This window comes from Schistocerca cancellata, chromosome 4, assembly GCF_023864275.1.
Source record: "Schistocerca cancellata isolate TAMUIC-IGC-003103 chromosome 4, iqSchCanc2.1, whole genome shotgun sequence".
Taxonomy (NCBI): domain Eukaryota; kingdom Metazoa; phylum Arthropoda; class Insecta; order Orthoptera; family Acrididae; genus Schistocerca; species Schistocerca cancellata.
This window is the reverse complement of record NC_064629.1, coordinates 619,712,080-619,736,087: the sequence shown is the minus strand read 5'-3', so window position 1 is coordinate 619,736,087 and position 24,008 is coordinate 619,712,080.

Below are 24,008 nucleotides of genomic sequence, written 5' to 3'. Positions count from 1 at the left end.
CAATTTCGTAATAGTTTGTGTTGACACGTATGGGCTGAGAAGCCCTCTTACCTGTGCTGTGTTAGCCGTACGAACTGCCACTACTTCCCTGACAATACGACGATTCTGGCTGCGTGAACGTCCAGAGCCTTTCAGACAGGTGTGAGAATGATCAGGTGACCATTGATCACTACACAACTGACACAGCACGTTCAACCAGTGTGGCAATTCTCCAAAAGGATCATCCCACCAATCGGAAGGCCACCATTTTACCCCTTTCTAACTTACTCACTTGACTGTGGGAAGCACGGGTGGATCTCCGTGGCATGGTTGCTTGCTTGTCTCACACATCTGCACCGCATTGACACTTCTGGCTGTGAGCATTCCCTATTAAAAGGTGGACACAGATGGTGCTCAACTAGCTATGCCCCTACTCTACCTGTTGCCAGACGACATTGAAACCATTACGAGAGCATCTACTATCCCCAGGTGGCATATCCCGTCATCGGAACAAACTCGACGTTGTCTTTCCAGGTGTACTATTTCTTTCTTCGGCAGTGTATATTCGCTAATGAAATTCGTAATGAATAATCAATGAAAATTTAAGAATAGTGAGGTTCATACCTGCAGTGCTAGAGAGGAAAATGACCTGTCTTAAGCGTCATTAAAGCTATCAGTGGCTCACAAAGGAATTCAGTACACAGCAACAAAGTCTTTCATTTCTCCAGAACATCTCCATTATTATATCGATAAAATTTTATCTATAAACTGGTAGCCTGTAAAAAATGAAACAAAACTTGTTTTTAAGTGTAGTTGTGTGAGTAGGACTAACAAAAGTAATGTGTTCATTAATGTTAACACTAATCGTGTATACTTATACTGTAAACTGACTGGTTCCACATCATTTAGATAAAATAAGCGTATCCTACTGTAGCGACGTTCATTACAGTTCATACCAGTGCTACGGCTTCTATCCACAGCAGGGCCAAAACAATACACATCTCACAACTCTCTGAGCTTCATATGCAACTTCTAGAGATCACTTCCTCCCATTTCTTCTCGGAACGATAAGAACCAACACATTGCAACTCATCACTACACTCCAGCTGCTTCCTGCACTCCAGCTGCTATTCCCTCGTTTAGAAAATTAGCCTGCCCAAATAAGAATATCACGCCCTCGCTATTCATCGGAAGACCAAAGACTTAAGTGCACCAGCTGTTTTACGGAAATTGAACAGTGTGTTAGCGATGCAAAAGCAAAGGCTCGTGCCAGTAACCCACACGTAAATAAATAGAACAAGTAAAACACGGCTGATTAAAGAAGATACCTTTCAAGGTGACATAATACTAGGTACAGGAAGCTGTTGAAAGCTAAAATTAACAACAGTGAGATTTTTGGGAAAAATGTAAGTATGTTTCGAATGGACAGGGTACTGGGAAACGGAAGTGGTGTATTTGTCGCAGTAGACAAGAACCTCAAATCTACCTTGATAGACATTGAAGCTGCATGCTTGATTGTTTGAGCAAGACTCACTTTCATGGATGGGCATAAAAATATAACTGGATCCTTCTGTCGAACACCAGACGCACCTCCTGATGTAACCGACAACTTGAGAAACGCTTTAATCATCTGACAATCAACTAGTATAATTACAGTTTTGTAAGTCGTGGGTGTGAAAAGACATCCTGCGAAACGTTACTGATTGTCTTCTCAGGAAACTACGTAGCAGAGGTGGTGCGGAATTCTACTCATGATGGAAATACGCTATCTCTAACGGCAATAAAAAGACTAGATCTCTTTGAGGATGTCCACATCGAAACTGGTATTACTGACCATGAGGCAGTTGCAACAGGGTAACTAAAACAAATAGAAGGGTAAATATATTTAGTAAAGTAGACAAAGAAGCAGTAGTTGAAAGGTATGCTTTAATCTGCCATATTTCATATATTCCTTTTATTCATATGGGGATTACTGGCACGCATATATACTTTTGCATCGGTAACGTAATGATCGATTTCCGTGTTTTCTCTGCTACGTCGGTTACACTTAAGCCTTTGCCTTTGGTCTCTCGAGCTAGTTTGGCTCAGCGAATGAACAGCGAGGGCATGGTCGCATTACGTGGGCAGGTTATTTTTCGAAACGATGAAGTAGCAGTTGAATTTAAAAAGTCAGTTGGAATGTTTTGTTTCTTTTCGTTGCGAGCTAGCGGACAGTGCTAGCCAACAAGTTGTCACAAGAATCTGAATATGATGGGCAGACGGTTATCTAATCTATTACGTTTTCACAGGGCTGTGGATAGAAGCCGTGACATTGATATGAAATGGTAACAAGCGTCACTACAATAGGAAGCACTGAAATTAAGAGACATGATGATGATGTTTGGCTTGTGGGGCGCTCAACTGCGCGGTCATCAGCACCCGTACAAAGTCCAATATTCACACACAGTTCAATTTTTTCACATTCCAATCTAACCACTGTCACGAATGATGATGATGATGAAATTATGAGGGCAACACAAGCACCCAGTCCCCGGGCAGAGAAAATCCCCAACCTGCTCGGGAACAGAACCTGGGAACCCGTGATCCAGAGGTAGCAACGCTAGCCACTACACCACGAGCTGCGGACAGATTAAGAGACAGAGCTATGCATCAGGGCAGTAATGATGTAGTATTAACGTCGTGAGACCAACAAGCATGTACGGCTCATCTCTATTTATCTGGTCAGGAACACAAGGTAGTGTGTACTTTTTCTGTACGATTCGTCATGTTACATTAAAGTATTGTGGTTCCTTAGGTCTTCTTGTCGAATATGTACCAGTCTGGCACAAACGGCTATGATCAGTGTGTGGTGAATATTGCTCTGTTTACGAACTGAGTTTAGTTCGTGATCAGCTGTAGTAAGTCAAAACTTCATTCACCGAATAGATCTTAATACCTCTCATATCATTTCCAAAGGTGTATTAAGGAACAGATTTTTGTACGACTATGCTGAGAGTAGCAGGTGCTTGTACGTCAATCAGTTGAGCTGTGTAAAGCTTTTGTAATAATTATGAAGCTAGCGCAAATATCATATCTTTATTTAAGATTCGTAGCGCTCATAAATTTGATTAATTGATTCATAAGTTTTGACAGATAGTAGAAGAGAGGAAGCGTAACGCTTAGCCCAATACCTAGGTGGAAGTACTTAAACTAAATACTCTCCAACCAAATCTAGGTCTCTTTCTTCCATCGAAAAACCATTTATGCTCGCAGATTATGGTCACGAAGAACAACTTTCTGGATTAAAAAATTATTTTCAGATCAGATAAGGTTAGTCACTTCGAGGGGCTTACGACGACGGCTTGCTTGATATTTTACTCACTTGTTTCAAAGTTTTGTGGCGTTGAGAGGATATTTAGTCGAAATATAACAGCTTCATACACGAAAGTATAACTCTGAGCCACTGTCTTGCAAATATAGGAGCAATCAAATAAAATAAAATTTTCTGTTGCGATGTATAAGTTTGCGTGTCTGTGTAAGTTTCGGTGTCTGTAAAACCACAAGTGAGATTAGTCAGATTTAATTTTGTTAATTTCCGCTTTATTCACTTTTTAAGGAAGTTGTAAATACATAGATCCATGTAACTTAACAGACGTCCTACTTAGTTTCATATGTTGTTTTTGTTGTGGTATTCAGTCCAGAGACTGATTTGATGCAGCTCTCCATGCTACCCTATCCTGTGTAAGCTTCTTCATCTCCCAGTATCTACTGCAGCCTACATCCTTCTAAATCTGTTTAGAGTAATCATCTCTTGGTCTCCCTCTACGATTTTTACCCTCCGCGCTGCCGTCAAATACTAAATTGGTGATCCCTTGATGCCTCAAAACATGTCCTACCAACCGATCTCTTCTTCTAGTCAGGTTGTGCCACAAATTTCTCTTCTCCCCAATTTTCTTCAATATCTCCACATTAGTTATATGATCTACCCATCTAATCTTCAGCATTTTCAGTAGCACCACATTTCGAAAGCTTCTATTCTCTTCTTGTCTAAACTACTTATCGTCCACGTTTCACTTCCATACATGGCTACACTCCATACAAATACTTTCAGAAAAAACTTCCTGACACTTAAATCTATACTCGATGTTAACAAATTTCTCTTCTTCAGAAACACTTTCCTTCCCATTGCCAGTCTACATTTTATATCCTCTCTACTACGACCAGCATCAGTTATTTTGCTCCCCAAATAGCGAAATTCATTTACCACCTTAAGCGTCTCATTTCCTAATCTAATTCCCGCAGAATCACCCGATTTAATACGACTACATTCCATTATCCTCCTTTTGCTTTTGTTGACGTTCATCTTATATTCTCCTTTCAAGACACAGTCCATTCCGTTCAACTGCTCTTCCAGGTCCTTTGCTGTCTCTGACAGAATTACAATGACATCGGCAAACCTCAAAGTTTTTAATTCTTCTCCATGGATTTTAATTCCTACTCCGAATTTTTCTTTTGTTTCCTTTACTGCATGCTCAATATACAGATTGAATAACATCGGGGATGGGCTACAACCCTGTCTCACTCCCTTCCCAACCACTGCTTCCCTTTCATGCCCCTCGACTCTTGTAACTGCCATCTGGTTTCTGTACAAATTGTATATAGCCTTTCGCTCCCTGTATTTTACCCCTGCCACCTTCAGAATTTGAAAGAGAGTATTCCAATCAACATTGTCAAAAGCTTTCTCTAAGTCTACAAATGCTTGAAACGTAGGCTTGCCTTTCCTTAATCTATTTTCTAAGATAAGTCGTAGGGTCAGTATTGCCTCACGTGCTCCAACATTTCTACGGATCCAAACCGATCTTCCCCGAAGTCAGCTTCTACCAGTTCTTCCATTCGTCTGTAAAGAATTCGTGTTAGTATTTTGCAGACGTGGCTTATTAAACTGATAGTTCGGTAAATTTCACATCTGCTTTCTTTGGGATTGGCATTATTATATTCTTCTTGAAGTCCGAGGGTGTATCGCGTTTCTCATACATCTTGCTCAACAGATGGTAGAGTTTTGTCAGGGCTGGCTCTCCCAAGGCTATCAGTAGTTCCTATGGAATGTTGTCTACTCCCGGGGCCTTGTTTCGACTTAGGTCTTTCAGTACTCTGTCAAACTCTTCACGCAGTATCATATCTCCCATTTCATCTTCTTCTACCTCCTCTTCCATTTCCATAATATTGTCCTCCAGAATATCGCCCTTTTATAGGCCCTTTATATACTCCTTCCACCTTTCTGCTTTCCCTTCTTTGCTTAGAACTGGATTTCCATCTGAGCTCTTGATATTCATGCAAGTGTTTCTCTTTTCTCCAAAGGTCTCTTTAATTTTTCTGTAGGCAGTATCTATCTTAACCCTATTGATACATGCTTCTACATCCTTACATTTGTCCTGTAGGTAACCATGCTTAGCCATTTTGCATTTCTTGTCGATCTCATTTTTGAGACGTTTGTATTCCTTTTTGCCTGCTTCATTTACTGCATTTTTGTATTTTCTCCTTTCATCAATTAAATTCAATATCTCTTCTGTTACCCAAGGATTTCTATTAGCCCTCGTTTTTTTACCTACTTGATCCTCTCCTGCTTTCACTATTTCATATCTCAAAGCTACCCATTCTTCTTCTACTGTATTTCTTTCCATCATTCTTGTCAATCGTTCCCCAATACTCTATTTTAAACTCTCTACAACCTCTGGTTCTTTCAATTTATCCAGGTCCCATCGCCTTAATTTCCCACCTTTTTGCAGTTTCTTCAGTTTTAATCTACAGCTCATAACCAATAGATTGTGGTCAGAGTCCACATCTGCCCCTGGAAATATATATTCTAACTGACACCGTCCAGTATCTCCAGGCTTCTTCCATGTACACAACCTTCTTTTATGGTTCTTGAACCAAGTGTTAGCTATGATTAAGTCACAGTCTGTGCAAAATTCTACCAGGCGGCTTCCTCTTTCATTTCTTAATCTCATTCCATATTCACCTACTACGTTTACTTCTCTTCCTTTTCCTACTATCGAATTCCAGTCACCCATGACAATTAAATTGTCGTATTCCTTCAATATCTGAATAATTTATTTTATATCATCATACATTTCTTCAATTTCTTCGTCATCTGCGGAGCTAGCTGGCATATAAACTTGTACTACTGTAGTAGGCATGGGCTTCGTATGTGTCTTGGCCACAATCATGCGTTCACTATGCTGCTTGTAGTAGCTTACCCGCATTCCTACTTTTTTATTCATTATTAAACCTATTCCTGCATTACCCCTATTTGATTTTGTATTTATAACCCTGTATTCATCTGATCAAAAGTCTTGTTCCTCCTGCCACCGGACTTCACTAATTCCCACTATATCTAACTTTAACCTATCCATTTCCCTTTTCAAATTTTCTAACCTACCTGCCCGATTAAGGGATCTGACATTCCACGCTCCGATCCGTAGAACGCTAGTTTTCTTTCTCCTGATAACGATGTCGTCCTGAGTAGTCCCCGCCGCGAGTTCTGAATGGGGGATTATTTTACCTTCCGATTATTTTACTCAAGAGGACGCCATCAACATTTAACCATACAGTAAAGCTGCATGTCCTCGGGAAAAATTACGGCTGTAGTTTCCCCTTGCTTTCAGCCGTTCGCGGTACCAGCACAGCAAGGCCATTTTGGTTAGTGTTACAAGGCCAAATCAGTCAATCATCCAGACTGTTGCCCCTGAAACTACTGAAAAGGCTGCTGCTCCTCTTGAGGAACCACATGTTTGTCTGGCCTCTCAACAGATACCCCTCCGTTGTGGTTGCACCTACGGTACGGCTATCTGTATCGCTGAGGCATGTAAACCTCCCCATCAATAGCAAGGTCCATGGTTCTTGGGGGGAGTGTCATATATCAATCATGAACTTGAAACTTTTATTTCAGAAAGGAGAATGCAGATCATGCAGTGAATTGCAGCATGCACTGGATAGATACATGCTCAGTAGGACGCTTTACAATGAGAGGGATCCTCCATGGTGTACAGACATTTTAACGAAACAGATTACCGTATGATAGGTGTAAAACGAATCATAGGGCTAGAGGTAGAAAGGTGCTGTATGAAAGAGAGGAATGCGCGAAGTTTCAGTGACTATCGTAGCAAAATGCTGTCGAAAGCGATCTCGCTAAACTCAAAGCAAGTCTGGTCGTATATAAAGGCTATTAGCAGCACCAAAGTTAGTCCAGTCGCTCAGGAACGAGACAGTAACTGATATTCATGGTGGCAAAGCGAACGTGGAAATAGTCCCTTAAAAAGGAAAACTTCAGAGTATTGTCCCAGTTTCATTTTCCTATCACTGAAGAGATGATTGAAATAGATATTAGTATCAATAGTCTTGCAGAACAGCTGGAAACGTCAAAATTGAACAAAGCCCCAGTTCCCGATGGTATCCCTATTATATTATATTCTGAATCTGCGGCTGAGCTATTCCCTCGTCTAATTACAATCAATCGTAGATCCCTCGAACTATAAATCGTGCCCTGTAGTTGAAAGAAAGATTTATTGGTGGGTAGGGCATTGAATGTTGGCTGGAGAGTCATTAACAGATGTAGAAGTAACTTTCGGAGTGCTCAAGGCAAGTGTGTTGGGACACTTGCTATTCATTATGCGTATTAATGACCTTGCAGAAAATATTAATAGTAACCTCAGACTTTTAGTTGATGATGGAGTCATTTATAATGAAGCACTGTCTGAAAGAAGCTGTACAAATATTGTGAGACATTGATAAGATTTCAAAGTGGTGCAATGATTGGCAACTTGCTTTAAATGTTCATAGATGTAAAACTGTACACTTCACAAGACGACAAAACCTTTATCCTCTGACTGTAATATCAATGTTATAGTTGGAGTCGGTCAATTCATACAAATACCTGGGTGCAACACTTCGCAGGGTTATGTAATGGAACAACAACACAGGCCCTGTAGGTGGTAATAGAGGTGGCAGACGTAAGTTTATTGGTAGAATACTAGGGAAATGTAATCAGTCTACAAAGGACATTTCTTAGAAATCATTCGTGTGACCCACTCTAAAATATTGCTCAAGTGTGTGGGACCATACCAAATAGTACTTAAATGGGACATTGAATGCATAAAGAGAAGGGCTACACGAATGGTCGAAAGTTTGTTCGACCAGTGGGAGTGTCTCACGGAGATGGTGAAAGAAGTGAACTGACAGACTCTTGAACATGAACGTAAACTTTCTGAGAATGCCTACTTACCAAATTTCAAGAAACAGGTTTAAATTATGACTGTAGAAATATACTACAAGCCCCTACTTATAGCTCTCGTAGGGATCGTGAAGATATATTACATTACTTACAGCGTTCACAAAGGCATTCAAACTGTTATTCTTCCTTCGCTTCATACGTGAATGGAACTGGTATAATGGGATGTACCCTCTTCCATGCACTCACAGTATTTTGGAGAGTGTAGATGTAGATGTGAATGTACATGTGGATGTAGATGTGTCATCATCTGTTCTGTGTTCTTTGTGATTGTACCTGTCTTCCCGTTAATCATTTATTTTCAAAAATACTGTCGTTTTTATAGTTTAAGTTGATCAAAATTCTGTGCAATTTTTTTCGTAATTTATATCTCCATGTTAGTACCGTGTGATTTAACGCTTGTTTAATTTTGTTTCAGGTATTTGGCAACTTTAAGACTTAGTACCATCATGCTGCAGCACAAATACTGCAAATGGTAATACAAATCTGTAAACTTGGGTGGCCTTTAGGGCCCACCTCCAGATTTTTCTGTGCTCTTTCTAGTCAGTATACTTGTAAACGCACTGAAATAGTCTATTTTAAGCTCTAGAAGCAATTAAATACAATCATTTTCACTCAGTTTTACGATATCTTGGTGCTTTTCACTTGGTCTTCGGCTGTCATAAAACTTTATGAATGCTATTATTTTGTCACGAGCTGTGAATGAGAATCAGATGTAGCATTACATTTTACATGATGAAACTTTCTCATTTTTCTGCAGAATCAATCTCGAACTTTGTTGAAAATAGTTTTGAATGTTATTACGAGTTTTTATAGTTTTGGGCGTCCTGAAAACGAAAACGTGTTGAATTCATTTTTGAGACCTAAACGTCCATACGTCCATATCTTGGGGGTTATAAAGTAAATAACTTAGATTGTGCAAAGCGCTAAGCGCTATAACGCCGGGAAAAACGTTGTGAGTACTGTATAATTCAGCGTTCTCGCACAGCAAAAAATTTAAAGACCCTTGAAATTCAGCCTGGTCGTGGTTGTTGCTATCCATGAATTCCCTTACATTGTAAAAACACGGGCGTTTAATAACTAGCATACAATAATAGATTTCATACAACTTGTTATATTAGTTTATTACTTAGCATTAATTATATATATATATATATATATATATATATATATATATATATATATACACCTAAAAACAAAGATGATGTGACTTACCAAATGAAAGTGCTGGCAGGTCGACAGACACACAAACGAACACAGACATACATACAAAATTCTCAAGCTTTCGCAACAAACTGTTGCCTCATCAGGAAAGAGGGAAGGAGAGGGAAAGACGAAAGGATGTGGTTTTTAAGGGAGAAGGTAAGGAGTCATTCCAGTCCCGGGAGCGGAAAGACTTACCTTAGGGGGAAAAAAGGACGGGTATACACTCGCACACACACACACATATCCATCCACACATATACAGACACAAGCAGACATATTGAAAGATATATATATATATATATATATATATATATATATATATATATATATATATATAATAGAAGTTATGTACACGTTTAGTTCTGAAAATATCAATTACTTTAGCTAATTCAAATATTTACGTATGAAATATAAAGAATTCCATATAATTTTAATTTATGATAGGTTGGGTTATGTGAATTTTATGTAGAAAATAGAAACCAGTAACACTATTGCTTCAAATCTTTATTCAAAAACGTACATCACTGTTACTGATTCACAGGATCTAAGTTTATTTTCTGAGGCCACCTACTGCTGCTTTTTAGTGGTGTAAGTTAAGTAGCAGCTCTAGCATTTGTCACATGACTAGGCCAAGGCTGGGCCAGGTTATGAAATGGGTCGGCCTAGCCTTTAGTTCATGTGGGTAAATACGGATTACAAAATATAGTTTAAAACATTAATTTATTGACCATACATAATTCCGCCAATAAATTCATTATAACAGACATCAAAAAATGCCGGATTTTGTTTGTAGTGCAGATGAAATTTAGGTCTGTGTATTGTGTATTTGTAGTCACTGTATACCTGTAGATGTTGTGAGCATTTTATGTGTCTGCATCAATGAGATGAAAAATCGTTGAGTGGCTCCATATATTTTTAGCATACTAAACTGCTGTTCGCCATTTTTTCTTTAGTCAAGGGCATCATCTGATTTGTCACGCCCCAATGTCCTATGTCTTTGACTTTTCTTACTTGAAATAGCCCATGCTACCTTTGTTTTTTCCTTAAGATTCAGTAAACAATGTTGATTTCTGTGTAGAGTGCCAGTAACAAGCAAATTTTTAGTAAAAACCAATGAAAGCATCGAACTCCCACATATAATACAGTTCCATACATCTGATTACATAATAACTGAATTAATGTGTTAAATATTTGACTTCAAGCAAGTAAAAGAAAGAAGTTTAGAGAAGGTTTGAAATTATGTTTAAAGTTTGTTGGAAGTCGTTAACTGTTCGCATTATCAAGCACTGGATGAATATAATCTCGGTAATTTGCGCCCTATTTGAAGAAAAAGCTAGTTTTTTTACTCATCCCACTGTTTGTGACGTTATATCTCCTAAACTGTATGTATCGCAACATGATATAATTTTTGCAGGCACATTCAATGGTTTCTGTAGATACTGTCTGCATTGTATGTTGCGAATACAATTAGTAGTAAAGAATTAAAAATTAAAACATCATGCCTGATGAAATTTTTCTGAGCGACATTTTTAAGGAAATTTTAGTTTTTCACGTCTCCTGAATTGTGTGTCGTACAATCATATAAGTTCACAGGTATGTTCAGTGATACATATAGATACTGTCTAAAAAGTGTATTACAAATATAGTAATAAAAATATAGTAGTAAAAATATAGTAGTAAAAATATAGTAGTAAAAATTACAGATTTAGTAGTAAAGAAGTAATAAATTAAAACGTCATGCCTGATGCTGCCGTTTTACTACAAGGACAGAGGAAGCGTAGTAAGCGATAAGCTTTATTCCTTTCATTATTTTGTGGGGGGTGTCAGCGAGAAAAAGTTTGTAAAGGTTTGAAATTACGTGTAAATTGTGCGAAGTCAGTGACTGCTCCCATTCTCAAATATTCGATGAGTAACACATGGGTATTTGCACGCTATCAGTGACGTATGCTGACATAAGCTTATACCTTCTAATGACCGCATTTCAAGTTTTATAAGTCGGTCAGCAATGACGAGAAATATTGAAAATCAATTTTTTGTTGCCTCTGAAGGCCGTTTGATAGCCAGCCTGCAAATGGGATTGGTGCCGTGTCGCGGGTTAGTCGTTTAGTAATATATATATATGGATAACCTTTTCGACGCAGAGAAAGTTGAAAAATGGTTCAAAACATCACAGTGACTTTACTTGATGCTAGCAAACGCAGTGTAAATCAACGTAATCTGAGCATGCACAACCTGAAGATTACGAAACAAACATAGGTATACATTGTAGTTATATAATGAAGCCAGTGACTGTTTCGGTCTTTTTGTTGGTATTTTAAGTTTACAGTAAAAGACTCAGAAACCATTCCACCTTGGACGAATATGTTCTTAAGAAATTACATGTAACAGTTAATTTACATAATTAACTTAATAATACACTCCTGGAAATGGAAAAAAGAACACATTGATACCGGCGTGTCAGACCCACCATACTTGCTGCGGACACTGCGAGAGGGCTGTACAAGCAATGATCACACGCACGGCACAGCGGACACACCAGGAACCGCGGTGTTGGCCGTCGAATGGCGCTAGCTGCGCAGCATTTGTGCACCGCCGCCGTCAGTGTCAGCCAGTTTGCCGTGGCATACGGAGCTCCATCGCAGTCTTTAACACTGGTAGCATGCCGCGACAGCGTGGACGTGAACCGTATGTGCAGTTGACGGACTTTGAGCGAGGGCGTATAGTGGGCATGCGGGAGGCCGGGTGGACGTACCGCCGAATTGCTCAACACGTGGGGCGTGAGGTGTCCACAGTACATCGATGTTGTCGCCAGTGGTCGGCGGAAGGTGCACGTGCCCGTCGACCTGGGACCGGACCGCAGCGACGCACGGATGCACGCCAAGACCGTAGTTTGCTATTATAATCTGGCACTTAATCACATTATCGTTAGAGAAGTGTACGGAGTTTGTAACGATTGCATAGTATAGGCTATTCCTCTTTACATATACTGATCAGCCAGAATACTATGACTACCGACTGACTTACCGATATAAACACTTCCAGGCGGTAGCAGCGTCACCTGGCGCGGAACGACTGCTAGTCAGATACACGCACGGTGCATGTAGTATCAGTGAGCGTGCTGTCATTGTATATAATGGGGATAGCACTCAATCCGTGTAGGTTTGATGGTGGGGAGATTATGATGGCCCGGAGGCTCGGCACGAGCATTTCGGAAACTTCATCAACTGTCGGATGTTCGAGGAGCGCTGTGGTGAGTGTCTTTAACAAGTGGCGAAACCGAAGTGAGGCCACCTCCAGACCTCGTGGGGTTCGGCGGCAACCTCACATTACAGATGTCGGACAGGCTGGGCATACTGGTAGAACAGGACAGGCGGTGACTTGTGTTGGAACTAACATCGGACTTTAATGCTGGTCAGAGTACAAGTGTGTCTCGACGGACAATGCACCGAACACTCCTAACGATGTGCCTCCGCAGCCGATGACTCATGCATGTGGCAAAGTCGACACCAAATAGGACTGAAATGGGCACGTGACCATTAGCACTTGACGTTGGCGCAGTGGCAGAGCGTTGTATGCTCTGATGAATCCCAATACCTTCATCTTGCCGATGGAAGGCCGCGATTCCGTCGCCGGCTCCATTACGCTCTGGAGAACATTCACGTAGGCATCCACGGGTCCAGAGGAGCTCGTGCAAGGTACCATGACGGCCAGGGAGTTTCACACGCTGGTAGCAGACGACGTACACCCCTTCATGAAGATCATGTTTCCCGACGGCAGTGGCATTTCTCGACGAGATAATGCACCATGTCACAAGGCCAGGAGTGTGAAGGAGTTGTTCGAGGACACAGTGGCGAGTTCCAATCGATGTACTGGCCCGTCAACTAGCCACATTTGAACCCGATCGAACACATCTGGGATGTGTCTGAACGTGACATAAAATACAGCAATGGGGAATTGGTGCTCAGTATTGCTTGACCAATGCAGTGTCGCGATGGGTCGTGATTACTGCAGTTCGCTGAAATAAAGCACGCGTAAACAAATTAAAATCGAAATACAATATCTGAAACGAAAAGGAGAGTAGAAATTGGACGCATACGGAATTATTTCCCCGAGATGTGAGTGGTTCCAATAACTCATAGCTAATAGAGTCCATTGCGTTGTCATGGGCGGCGAGAGCTCATCAGAGACAAGGGTTTCGTCAGGAGTGTCCCGGGAGGTACGATAGGACCGCTCTTGTCCCTTATATACAGGTACATAAAAAGTCTGAGTGATAAGATGAGCAGCAGTCTGCTGTTGTTTACTGACGACGCTGAAGTGTACGGAAAAAGGTCATCGTTGAGTGACTGTACAAGGATACAGGATAAATTCATATTTGGTGTGATGAATGGCAGCTCTAAATGTGGAACCCTAAGTTAATGCAGATGAGCAGGAAAAAAATCCTTCAGTGTTCGAACACCGAATTAGTGGTATTGACACAGTCATGTCAATTAAGTATCTAGGCATGTTTTTGCAGAGCGATATGATTTGGTACGAGGACCTAAGATCGGTAGTAGTGAATTTGTATCTCACCTATAAACGTGAGCGTCTGGTCCCGGCGGAGGTTAGAGTCCTCCCTCGGGAATGGGTGTGTGTGTTTGTCCTTAGGATAATTTAGGTTAAGTAGTGTGTAAGCTTAGGGACTGATGACCTTAGCAGTTAAGTCCCATAAGATTTCACACACATTTGAACATTTTTATAAACGTGAGCGCGTATTGGACACTAGTGCGAAACATTCTTTTGTACTGCTCATGTGTTTTGGATCCCCATCAAGTTTGGCTAAAGGAAGACATCAAAGCAGTTCTGAGGCGTACTTCTATATTTTTGTTAACGGCAGGTTCGATCAACATGTGAACAGATGCTTCGTGAACTCAAATGGGAATCACTGATGGGAAGACGAAGTTCTTTTGGCCAAACGCTTTCGAGAAATTTTAGAGGAACGCCCTTTGCAACTGACAGCAGAATCATTCTACTTTCGCCAACGTACATTTCGCGTAACGATCGCGAAGACAAGCTAAGTGAAAGTAGGGTTCGTAGGGAGGTATATAGACAGTCGTTTTTCTCTACAATGTACCATCGGTCATGCACCGTACTGTATCTGTGCAGATGCAACGGCATCTGTATCTCGTCTCGCGACTACTGTGGAGCACATTAATTTTCTACCTCAGTTATGCGTATAGGGAAATGAATTAAAATATGAAGTAGACTCGTCGTCTCTTGTTGGACAAGTATTTCTTAATACTCTGTAAAGACGTTCGAGGACTTTACGGCGGCAAACGCTGTGAATCTGTCTTCTTCCTTAATTGGTGTTTATTCTTCCACAGCATTGTAATTTTACTAAGCAACATAAATATTTTTATCGTCTCGACAAGCAATTTATTCCTTCGTTTCTCTGAAGGCAATTTAAATATTTTTCTGCTACGTGTTTCAGAGCAACGGAATTTTCTGCATTACTCCAAGTAATCCTTTCATTGTATCACAAATCCTCTTTCGTACAGCATCTGTCGGTTGGAGGAAAGATTTACGTCCAGTCTCTCCTTTGTGTTCGTTCGTCTTCTCCAGCGACTGAGCAAGCTGCTCCGCAGAGAGACCGTACCGAGGAAACTCCTCAGTACTAGAAGCGATTGATACGGATAAGACAGACGTTGCTAGTTATTTCAATGAATAAATTTTACAAAACATATTTGCGGTAGTATATGGCATAATGCAAATACACCACTTTAAATTCGTTATTATAAAATTAGAACCATAAATAATCTTCTCATAGAAATCACACTGATTTCTGAAATACTTTTTGAGTCGCAAATTTCATTGAATTGACTAACGGGCCACGACATACTCAAAAACATGTATTTCAGCTGCTTGTATTTCGCGCGCGCGCCTGTTCAACACTTAGGCGCGCCTGGCTAGCGGACTTGTTATGTTACGTGCATTCTCTTCTTGAACGGAGTATTTGTATATGAGCGCTTCAGCGTCTTTAAATAAAAATGTAATAAGTCGCTATGTTCTGGCAAGCAGGATTTTTTTAAGACACGCATAGGGCTTCAGTTGTAACTGTAGCTACACATCAGTAAACTAAGTTTTCGCAGAAGGGATAAAAAGAGTTAAATCTCAGATTTTGAATGAAGATACATTTGTCAGGTATTTGAAAAGATTGCCAGATTGGTAATTTTTTCGAGAAGAAAACTGATCAAATTCATGAGAGAAAGCACGAATTATGGCTACATACAGACACCGGAAAGAAATGAAAATATACATAAAAAGGATAATAACAAAATGCAATGACTAACGTCCAGAGAAATTTGCTCCGTTAAACGTATTAGGTCTGTGATGACGCTGGGCAGGTGTTTCCTGATATTCCTGTCGTTATTCTCCAGGAATTGAATACGGGCAATAACTATTTCTACGAGGATGCACTGAAAATAATGACAGAATTTTTTAGAGTATCAACAAGCTAGTTTCTCGTTGCGAGAAATGTATTCATCGCCAGGGTGACTATCTTGAGAAATATGTATAGACGAAGAACAAAGATGTAGAATGCTACTAACGTTTGTTTTATTTAAGAAGCCTGAAGAGTTTCCACGTAAATAATTCAGAGGCATTACTTATCAGGAGGCACTCGTAAATCTGACGTTCCAAGTATGGTACAGAAGTTGACTCTGAGCACTGAGGCCATTTGCCAACCTCGCTGTAACTGCAAACCGTTGGGCAATGACGAATGTTTTTTTTTTTAATTTTAATTTTCCCTGCTCATAAACATTTTTCTGTTTCCTACTAGCCAAAGAATGCAATACCAACCACATCACTTGAACCACAGTGTTGTGGGTAATGAGTATTCATGCTCCACTTATCGCTACAAAAAATATATATTTTTTACAGTTTCTATTATTAAATAAATATATGAGCGATTTTTACTGCTTTTCCACAAGTATAGACCATTAAACCATATCTTTCAACCATAAAGTATTACTATAAGACGCTAATTTTTAATATATAATTACACCTCTTGATATAAAGAAATCATCAAATGGAAAGCCTCTTGCTCTAGCTCAGATGGCGTAAATTTGCAAAATACGTAAAAGAGGAATTCAGAAATCACTCAGTTTTCGGAGTTATTTATTGTGAAATACTTATCAGTTTTAAGCCTATTCAACCATTTAATCTTTCCCCCTCAGACGGCATAAAAATTCAGAAATCTCACATTTCAAATAAGACTCTTTCCTGAAAAAATATTTTGTCACGAGCCCAGTTTCACCATGACATGACATTATCTGATAAAAACCTAGTAATCTGAAAGAACAGTATGTGAAGCACTGTGATTGTTAGTTGATACATCATTTAGAGAGACAAATTAACAAAGCAAAAATTTCTGAATGTTGAATACTACTTTCGCTCTGCGCTGCAAATAGAGGGTTAGTGTAGGCTGTGAAGAGCTTATATTACGTGTGGCACTCTTATCAATAAACCGCCTTTTGCTCTTATCAAGTGCTGTTACCACAGATACAAAATCAAATATTTCGCAGATCATTACTTTTCATTCTCATTTAAATAAAAGGTTTTTTCTGTTTTCAAAACAGTTCACTATCTATACGTTGTCATCATTATTTTTAGACTAAAGTCAAACGCGGAAATGAGAAATGTTGCTAAATAATTTCATGCGATTTGTCAGATAATAAAACGTTTTACTATACTACCCTGCTCCGTTACAAGTGACATACGAGGATATTCCCCGCAGCAGTGCAAGCTGTAAAGACGAGCACAACGTATACTTTCACACAGTTACCACTCTCAAACGCTAAACCGGAAGCATGGTAATCAACGAAATACAACGCTTAGCACTGAAAGCATGTTTATTACGAACACTAACGTACAACCAGTAAAGAAATGGTGCTCTGAACGGAAAGTGCAGTTATTTATACAAACACCGAATATTCCAGAATGCTGGTATCTATACAGCCATCTAATGTTTCAAATATACAAACATTACGAACATAAGATATTTCAAGAAGTTGCCAGAAATTATAAACACGGAAAAACATACAAATGTCAGAGGTGGAGTTGATCCGGCGGCCCTCAGTGCAACACCACACTGCATGCACCATAGCTCGCTATATTGCTCTCAAATAGCAACCCGCTGTTTCAGAAGTGCGCATTGGAGCGGGCTGCAGCATATTGGATCTATATCCTGTCAATGGTCCTCTGTAAGACGTCGCAGGCGGATCCTAGCGCTCTGATCGTCTTGTTACATCCTCTTCGCTATGATGAGCATCGAAGGTAGTCCCTCCCGTTGTACATTATTGGTCATCAAGTGACTCTTCAGTTTCCCATCGTTTGTCTGCATGTCTTTGATATAGCAGGGCAACGTATGGAGTACGTGCACGACGTCTCTTCGCTTTATGTTGATGAAGAGTCATAATCCTTGACTTCATATGTGATGTTTGAAAAGCGACTAACGACACGGCAGGGCCAAAAGTACCGCTTTATTAACTTTATGATACTTTTACTTTCCGCACAGGTGCAAAAACCCATACCATTTATCCCGGGCTTTACCTGACTGCCCGGTGCTTGTCGTTATAGGGCTCTTGGTCTTTTTCCTGGGCGTCCAGGGTCCACATGCGAGGCGGCTGCCTTGCTTCATTGGTCCTGGTGATGAGGTCCTTAACGTAGTCATTCTGACTATCTTCTGGTAGAAACGGAAACAACATCGCGACTGTGGAGCAGAAAGCACCGTATGAAGTCTGTAGTGTTTCGCTTCGGTATGTTGTACGCGAATGTTACGACGGGCGGTATTGTATCCTAGTGTCTCTGTTATGCATCAACGTACATTTAGATAATATCTGCCAACGTCTCAATAAAGCGTTGTGTGATTCTATTCGTCTTTTGATAGTAGGCAGTTGTCGTCCTGTGAGTGATGTGGCAACGTAAAATTTCCTCTGAGTAGCTTCGAATGGAGATTTCCATTGTCAAAGATCATTACATGGGGTACTCTATGCTTTATAAATATGTATTGCAAGAGGAACTTGGCAAAATGGTTCAAATGGCTCTGAGCACTATAGGACTCAACTGCTGTGGTCATAAGTCCCCTAGAACTTAGAACTACTTAAACCTAACTAACCTAAGGACAGCACACACATCCATGCCCGATGCAGGATTCGAACCTGCGACCGTAGCGGTCGTGCGGTTCCAGACCGTAGCGCCTTTAACCGCTCGGCTACTCCGGCCGACAGGAACTTGGCAATATCCGGACCTTCAGCCGCCTACACAGTTTTGGTAACTGCATAGCCAGTGAGGCAGTCAGCGCAGCATGTTCTCCATGAACTCCCAGTTGTCGATATCGGGAACCTCCCCAAGATGTTGATCCCAATTCTGTGGGTGCAACGGTGCTGCTACAGGCCGGATTATTATCAGATGCACCGGAGGTAATTGCGACACATGATTCCGTCTTTGGAATTGTTTTAGTGGCTCACATAGAGTCTAGTCGATCAGTAGAGACGTGAGCAGTGCTGCCTGCGTCTGCTCTAGAATATTGAGGAATCTCATATTTCTAGGTGATCGAGTGTCGTGGAAATACTTCAGTATCGCTGGCCGCAGATGAACCGGAATGACGAGCAACCATATCCGCGCCATCGGATCTTACAAGGGAACCTCCCCATCACACCCCCCTCAGATTTAATTATAAGTTGGCACAGTGGATAGGCCTTGAAAAACTGAACACAGATCAATCGAGAAAACAGGAAGAAGTTGTGTGGACCTATGAAAAAAATAAGCAAAATATACAAACTGAGTAGTCCATGCACAAGATAGGCAACATCAAGGTTTATGTGAGTTCAGGAGCGCCGTGGTCCCGTGGTTAGCGTGAGCAGCTGTGGAACGAGAGGTCCTTGGTTCAAGTCTTCCCTCGAGCGAAAAGTTTACTTTCTTTATTTTCACAAAGTTATGATCTGTTCGTTGGTTTATTGACGTCTCTGTTCCCTGTGATAAGTTTAATGTCTGTGTTCTGCGACCGCACCACAAAACCGTGCGATTATTATTGAAGTCGCGCTCTATATTTGCTGGATTCATATTGCCCACGGAATATACCTGACTTATTTAATGCACTCTCGTCCAAAGTAGCGAGCAGTGAACTGCCAGCCAGGGAGCCTCGTTAGCAGGAATACTCTCTCTTCCCTGCGCTGTAGTCGAGTGACGTCGTGTGTTTCGATGTTTGTTTAGGTGTAGCGCCCCATACTACGGCGCAGTTACCTCGCATCGGACGGACAGATAATAATTGCCTGAAAATAAAAAATTAAACTTTTCACAAGAGGGAAGACTTGAACCAAGGACCTCTCGTTCCGTAGCTGCTCACGCTAACCACGGGACCACGGTGCTCCCCGGCTCACAATGTCCTTGATGTTGCCTATCTTTCGCATGGACTACTCAGTTTGTATATTTTGCTTATTTTCTTCAGTTCCACCCAACTTCTTCCTGTTTTCTTGATTGATCTGTGTTCAGTTTTTCAAGGCCTATCCACTGTGTCAACTTATAACTGAATCTGAGAGGGGGTGCGATGGGGAGGTTCCCTTGTTAGTTCCTCATATTCAATGTTCTGTTTCTTAGGTGGAATCCTCATTTAATTGGTTCCTCGTTCTTCAAGGTTTCTATTATATTCAGCAATGTTGGATCTTTCCTCTGTTCAACAGAAATGTCATTCAACGCAGCAGTGAGTGACAAGGAACCCCTTGAGTGCGAAGTCGCAAGTTCAGTCTTTAGAAAAGCTCATTTGTAAATGTTGTGCTAACAATTATGACCAGAAAAATATTAGTTGCTAATGACTCACCATTGCATCAGGAGGGCAACATAAAACGGAACATCGTCGACAGTCAAGAAATGTTCAAAACAAACCATTAACTTGCACCACGAACGCCGAGTTAAAAATGACGCACCACAGTGATCACAAAGGTTCGCACCATAAACATCAAAGGCGAACCCCTTGAGAGTTACAAAAAGTGCAGGACCATCTGCTAGTTATCCTCTCTTAGAGAATGATATAGAATCATATTGCTGTAACAGAGTAATGAGAAATAATGGAATGTGATGGCATGTAGCCGAATACAAACAGTTTTTCGTGAAGCTTATAGTCAAACTGGCTATTCTTTATGGCGTAGCTGCAGATAGTGCCATAATATGATTTATAAGCTCTTTAAAAACAAACATACAGAGGTGAATTTGTCCAGTGGTTCCAGGTGGTATGAAATGCAATGAAAGAAGGAGTATGATAATTGTACGAAGACCAGAAATCAAGCAAAAGGAAGTTATTTGGACCATCTATTGGCCATAAGTAGGGCTCATACCACAGTCGTAGTATTCTTACGCCCGTTTCCCAACTTTCGCTTGCTGTGACGTAAACATTCCTTAATTCTCTCTAACGATCAGTCGCAAGAGACGTAGTAGGGGGCAGAACACTTCCAACTTCTAGCAGTGCAATAAATAAATTTACAGCCAATTTAACATCCAGCTTAACAGTCGGCATAATTGTATACGAATGCGTTAAGGCATTGATGTTAGTTGACCTTGATACAACTCTCTTGGTACCTCTAAGTTCCAGGGTTCCTTTCGTATGCATTTCCTCTTCAAATCACGATTGGTCGGAACTGAAAACAAATTTCTTATAAAATGTGGGGATAAGTTTGTTTATCTCATCTACAAATTTTCGGACCGCTTCCATAGTTTGCTAGGTAACGTCAAGTTGACGCTTTGTTTCAAATTCCGTTGTCTTACGACTTTCCGTTCTCTAGCACTCTTTGAAGTTACGCAACTATTCACTGCTTCCCTTGAAGTCACTGTAACCTATGTCGAATGCAATTTGATGTGCATAACGTAGTAGGTCACTATCATGAACGTCCTCTAAATTGTATCTAGCATCTCTGAAACGTGCAAACATTAGCTTTTGTAACCAGTGCGTCTTGTCTTCCCTTGTATACCCGTAGTTTTCCTTATGCAGTACAAGATCATATTGCTCCGGACTTACTTGAAATACGTGCATAATTATTTTTTTACTGTGCTGCGGATGATCTTCCGTGTGCATAGCTATGTTTGGAACCCGCTCCTTGGTAAACGATTGTCCTTTACTACTTTTCGCTGGAGGGGGCATTTGTGGCTCCCTGCCCGAAGTACATGATGCTGAAGTACATGGCTGGACACCTGTTTCAGTATCACTTTCATTTGATAACCACATGTCTCATCATTGAAGTTTTCATCTACTTTGTTCGCACAGTCGAACGTGTACGACACCACACAGCCCACTGACTCATCTTACAGAAACGCTGATAATTAATTTGCCACTTCTTTCTCACTGTGCAACATTCCTTGAGTTCCTTTCTGACGAAATGTCAAACTCGGCAGCCTTTGCTGTAGATCTTTGCTTGGATCTTTAACAGTGGCAACTATTTATTTACAGCTCGCACAAAATAGATACGTGTCTCAAAGCTTTACTGACCTTCAAAGTAGCCACCAGCATTGTGTATGACCCGTTGCCAGCGATGTGGAAGTCGTAGGATACTCTTAGCAGTGCCAGTTGTGTTGACAGTTCGAGCGGGGCGGTCTTTTGCAATTTGTAGCAGTTCTGAAGCAAATGCCGCGAATTGTTTTCTTCAGTTTAGAAATCGAGTTGAACTCAAGAGAGCTTAAGCCAGGGGAGTGCAGTAGGTGGTATAGCACTTAGCAGCCTCAACAGTCAAACAAATTAGTAACTACTATCACTGTACGTGCTTGAGTATTGTCCTGAAAATGATGGTCAGGTCCTGCAGAAAGTGCCATCACTTCTGTCTCTAAGCTGCTCGTAGGTTGTATTCCAAAAACGTATTACGTTGGGGCAGTGACGGGCAGGGATACGTTTGTACGTGTGAACCGACAACCATAGCGCTGCCCGTTAACCGACGAACGGCAACAGGGCAATCCCACGGCCAATCGGAGCGCGTGGCGCCAAGTTTCCGTAGTTTAAAAATGATGCTTTGTCTACCTAAACAACATTAGTAATTGTGGTTCCTACTGGCATCAGGTATCCAGGGTTAAAATTTCGTGACACAGTTTTTCTCCACCCTGTACGTGTTCAATGCGTCCACAGTGAAATCAACTGATGTTGTCCTCCATCCTCCCTATGTATGTTCTCATGCAGGGCGTTTTTCTTGATTGAAGATTTGGTTTTACTTGCATTAGTCGGCTGTTGGGTTGTCTTTTGACAGCAGAGGAGCAAGTCCGTGTTGAACGAGTCCGTTCTTAACAGTTCGTTTGAATAGTGATGGAGACTGGTGGCAAAGATTGACATCATACATTCTGAGTATTATCGTCTGAGGACGTCAAATTGATTCAATATTTTTAGATTTCCGTAAGTCCTTACAAGCGACTTCTAATTAAATTGTGTGCCTTTGGAGTATTATCTCAGCTGTGTGACTGGATTCGTGATTTCCGGTCAGAAAAGCCACAGTTCGTAATAACTGACGGAAAGTCATCGAGTAAAACAAAAGTAATATCTGGCGCTGTCCAAGGAACTGTCATATGCCCTCTGTCGTTCCTGATCTACGTAAACGATTTAGGAGACAATCTGAGCAGCTCACTTACATTCTTTGATTGTTTGCAGTTGACGCTGTCATTTACAGTCGTGTGGAGTCATCAGATGATCGAAACGAATTGAAAAATGATTTAGACAAGATATCAGTATGGAGAAAAGAGTAGCAGATGACTCAATCATAAAAACCGTGAAGTCATGAGTACTAAAAAGAATCCGCTAAATTTCTGTTACACGATAGTCACAATACGCTTGTCCGTCATCTTCTGGAGTACTGCTGTGTCATCCTCATTAGATTGGATTAACGGAGGGCATCGAAAAAGTTCAAAGTAGCGCAGCTCGTTTTTAATTATTACGAAATAAGGAAGAGTGTGCCACGGATATGATACCCGAACTGGGGTTCGTTTTTTCCCGCGCGCTGTTCGAGAGTGGAACGGTAGAGAAGTAGCTTAAAGGTAGTTAGACGAATTCTCTGTCAGGCACTTAACTGTGAATTGTAGAGCAATCTTGTAGATGTGTATGTAGATGTACCTCCTGACGTATGAGATCGACACTGATGGCTGCTATCTCTTGTGGGCCGGCCGTTGTGGTCGAGCGGTTCTAGGCACTTCAGTCTGGAACCGCGCGCCCGATACGGTCGATACGGTCGCAGGTTCGAATCCTGCCTCTGGCATGGATGTGTGTGATGTCCTTATGTTAGTTAGGTTTAATTAGTTCTAAGTTCTAGGGGACTGATGACCTCAGATGTTAAGTCCCATAGTGCTCAGAGCCATTTGAACCAATTTATCTCTTGTGTACTCGGTCTCTTGTGTACTTCCAGCTCTCACACACTTCAGTGACTGCTACTGCTCGCCTCGTCCATGGTCACTCCTGCCTCCTGGGTCGTTCTCAATGGCGAGCGCCTCAGGCAGCTCAATATTCGTCTTCTGGGTGCGGGATTGGTGCCCTGATTTTCTGACCTGAGGACTGGTGAGCACC